The 4,349-nt window shown below is 39.7% G+C and overlaps 1 long non-coding RNA gene across 1 annotated transcript in view; it reads left to right on the top strand.

Moving 5' to 3' along the window:
- LOC112073056 (uncharacterized) overlaps positions 1–369 on the top strand; it is a 2,534-nt gene extending 2,165 nt beyond the window's left edge. Inside the window, exons 2-3 of the long non-coding RNA XR_011476428.1 lie at positions 60–150; positions 316–369. This is a non-coding gene — a long non-coding RNA (uncharacterized lncRNA). The remainder of the gene's footprint in view (positions 1–59; positions 151–315) is intronic.
- The last annotated feature ends 3,980 nt before the right edge of the window (positions 370–4,349 follow it).

The raw sequence follows: 4,349 nt of genomic DNA, 5'->3' as shown, positions 1-4,349 counted from the left end.
ATGTTAGATTTTAATTATAAGAACATGGCATGTACTCATATCATCCATATTTTATTAAGGGAAACAAACATCAGTTGTGACTGCAGCTGTAGGAATCATAGTGGTTGTTCTGGTTCTCATCCTCTGTCTCTCTGGACTCATGTGGTTCAGGTGAGTGAGATTGCATATTTTTTATATAATTTCACTTTAGTCATTGTAAATTTGAATTTGTTCTTAACTGACTTGCCTAGTTAAATAAAGGTTAAAAAAATAAAAATAAAAGTAACTTATTTATTAATTGATTGATATCTTCATACATTAATTAATGTACAACAGGAAGAAGGCCTCCACATCCACCTCCAACACAAGAGACACAGCAGAGATGGACAGGTGAGTCTGTTGGAATCAGAAGAGATGACTGTGTATTCTTTGGGAACATTTCCACTCCTCATGTTGTCTGTCCTCTCTCTCCATCAGGGAGACTCTAGTCCAGTGTATGACAGCATCTCAGCATGGTCATGACCTCTACTGCAGAACAGACAGCAGCCCACAGACGACCAGGATGATGTTCACTACGCCAGCGTCCACTTCTCTCGTGTCCAAAAAACCAGGAAGTTGCCATCTATATTCCACCGTCCAAGTGCCTCAGCCCCAGAAAGAGGATGAGGGCATGTCAGTACGCTGCTCTGAAATTCAACCTCCCAGTGCTGCCACCCTGCGTGAGCATATTCTTGCATTAAGGTCATTCATGATGCTCCTGCAAGTGTATGTGCTAGAGATGTCATCAATAACAAAAACAGTTTGAGCTCCTAGTGAGACACCTATGAACCCAAACTATGAACCCAACAATGACATCTCAGGACAATTACACGGAACCCAAACCTGCTGCGCGCGTGCGCCATAGTGCGCTATCCTTGCATACATTTATTTTGTCCCCCTACCCACAACACGATCACAACACGCAGGTTTAAAATAGCAAAAAAACTCTGACAATTACATTATTGTTGGGAACAGATCGAACGCATTAAACATGTACGGAAATTTAGGTTAGTTTAGCTTCCACTTGCTAGCTAATTGTCCTATTTAGCTAGCTTTGCTGTTGCTAGCCTAATTGTGTCATGGATATAAACATTGAGTTGTTATTTACCTGAAATCACAAGGGTCCTCTACTTCCGACAATTAATCCATACATAAAACGCCAGCCGAATCGTTTCTAGTCTTTCTCCCCTTCCACCCGGCTTTTTCATCTTTGAACTTATATGGTGATCTGCATCTAAACTTTCATAGTATTGCCACGACGACCGGCAAAACCAGTTTGTCTTTCAATCCACACCACGTGGGTATAACCAATGAGGAGATGCGCAACTTGGGGTACCCTGCTTCTATATAACCAATGAGAGATGGGAGAGGCCAGGACTTTCAGTGCGATCTTGGTAGAAATAGAAAGGAGTTCTATTTTTAGCCCCTTGGGCATCGCAGACGCTGTTGTGTGCGCGCGAGCATGTGTGGGTGCAATAATTGAATAACAGGATTTCAAAATTGTATTTTGCGAGGCTCCGCGCACGTGTCCGGTCTGGGGAGCAATGTAAGTGACACTAATGAACCCAACTATGAACCCAAAAATGGACATCTTTAGGACAATTACTATGACATGTATATAAGAAGGAGTGATGTGGGATGATGGTTTTGAGGAACTTTTATTCTGTTCCAAATGGCACCCTATCCCTATTTCCAAATCAAGTTTATTTTTATATAGCCCTTCGTACATCAGCTAATATCTCGAAGTGCTGTACATACACCCAGCCTTAAAACCCCAAACAGCAAAGCATGCAGGTGTAAAAAGAAGCACGGTGGCTAGGAAAAACTCCCTAGAAAGGCCAAATTTAGTGCACTACTTTAGACAGAGCCCTATAGGTGCCACCATTTGGGACGCTATCTTTGTTCCATTTTTGTTTCTCTCTCTTCAGCAGCACAAGCAGCTGAGGAGGACCCTCTGTTCTTCATCAGTACAGTCAACAAACCCACAACCAAGAAGACCTGAACACAACAAACCCAGAAAGAAGAAGACCTGAACAGAACACGTTTGACAAAAACCTTGTATATCTGTGACCTATATATATTTAAAAGAAGTTAGATATAATGCCTGTGGAGTGTGGAATATTGACCATTATAAACCAGGTGGTTTGAGCGTGAATGCTGATTAGCTGAAAGGCGTGGTATACCAGACCGTATACCATGGGTATTTAATTTTTTATACTGGTACATTGGTAACCAGTTTAAAATAAGGCACAAAATAAGGGTTTGTGGTATGTGGCCAATATAGCTTGTACCACGGCTTATTTTAAACTGGTTAACCTCTCTGGGATCGGTTGGACGCGTCCCAACAGCCTGTTAAAATGTTGAGCGCCAGATCCCAAAAAAAATCTATAAAATCAAACTTATTTAAATTACACATATAAGATACCAAATTAAAGCTACACTCGTTGTGAATCCAGCCAACATGTCAGATTTCAAAAAGGCTTTTCGGCGAAAGCATAAGATGCTATTATCTGATGATAGCACAATGTCAACAAAGAGAGTGTAGCATATTTCAACCATCGCCGGCGCTACTCAAAACGCAGAAATAAAATATAAACATGCATTACCTTTGACGAGATTCTTTTGTTGGCACTCCAATATGTCCATAAACATCACAAATGGTCCTTTAGTTCGATTAATTCCGTCCATATATATCCAATTGTCCATTTATTTGGCGCCGTTGACCAGGAAAAACAGCGTTCAAAATCACGACAAAATATCTAAAAAATTACCTCTAAAACTTTGCCAAAACATTTCAAAGTACTTTTGTAATACAACTTAAGGTATTTGTAAACGTTAATAATCGATCAAATTGAAGACGGGTCAATCTGTTTTCAATACAGGATATCAACAAACTCACGGTACTTTTCAAGTCTTGCTCAACTCTCAAACATAAACACACGACGTCACTCCACTTCCGGGTCAATATCTTTCTCTTTACTAAGGAAAAACCTTAAACCTTTTTCCATACAATGACATCACCAGTGGAGCAGTAAGAACTGGTGGATAGTGATTAGAATTCTGGTTTGCCCATGATAACCCATTTTACATACAGGAACTTAACAATAAAAAAGTTAGTCCTCAGGGTTTTGACTGCTATATAAGTTCTGGTTATACTTACAGATATGATTCAAACAGTTTTAGAAACTTCAGAGTGTTTTTCTATCCAAATCTACTAATAATATGCATATCTATATTCTGGGGATGAGTAGCACGAAGGTGAAATGGCGCACGCTATTTTTCCCTAAGTGAAAACTCTGCACCCTATCCTCAAGAAGTTAACAACATAATAGAGAACAGTAAACAAGTCTTTTTACATCATACCCGTGGTATATAGTAAGACCAACAGTAGAGGTTGTTTGGGTTAAATTGATGCAAGGTTTAAACTTAGAGAACGCATAGGCATAGTCGCTGATAATATATTCACAGAGACAGCTTGCCGCATTCGCTGACAAGAATAGAAATGTAACCGAGCGTTAAGGCTGACTTGGTCCCCAAGAGAGTATTAAAAGAAGCACGCTTTCCAGAAAAAGGTGTGGTAGTGCTACTTGACTTATCACTGAACTCGTGATACTTCAAACTATCATCAACCTAAAAGGTAATATCTGGCTTTCATACTCTAGAACAATTGTATCTCTTGACTTCTGATTTATGAATGAGACATACTGAGTCAATTACCACATACACTCCTCGCGCTAAATATATCCACCAAGTTGGAGTGGGTGAATAGCGCAGGTGGGGTTATGGAGGGTATTGTTCTCGAACCGTCTCTTCACTAATTAGTAAATCATAGTGCGACTTCTAGTAGGAGAAACAGATACATATCTGACTTTCGTACTCTAGAACAATTGTATCTTTTGACCGCTGGTTTTTGGACGAGACCTAATGAATCAAGTACACCGTATACTCTTAGTGGTGTTACAAGGGTCTTGATCTACGATAGCAGTCTCGTTACTAATCAGAAAACAATATACAAAAAAAGAAAAAGTTCAGAGTACAACTTCTAGCAGGAGGAACAGATAATGAAGTGATTGGCTATACCGGTAGAGCAATTGTGAGTTGAAGAACATACTCCCTGGGGACCAACCAGGTCAACCTACGCTAAGGTAATTAACTGCTTGTTGTAATACATAGATAAGGCATTAAGAGTTCAAGTGCATTGATGATTATTGATGTTTTCTTGAAAGGACGTAAAGAAACTGTAATGACGTGTACAACTGTGTGCTTTGCAATCATTGAATAAAAAGTAGAAACTAGGTCTAAAGCCCTATGAGAGAAAACGCCTCTGATAC

This window comes from Salvelinus sp. IW2-2015, unplaced genomic scaffold, assembly GCF_002910315.2.
Source record: "Salvelinus sp. IW2-2015 unplaced genomic scaffold, ASM291031v2 Un_scaffold2134, whole genome shotgun sequence".
Classification (NCBI taxonomy): Eukaryota; Metazoa; Chordata; class Actinopteri; order Salmoniformes; family Salmonidae; genus Salvelinus; species Salvelinus sp. IW2-2015.
This window is presented reverse-complemented; position numbering and strand designations above follow the sequence as displayed.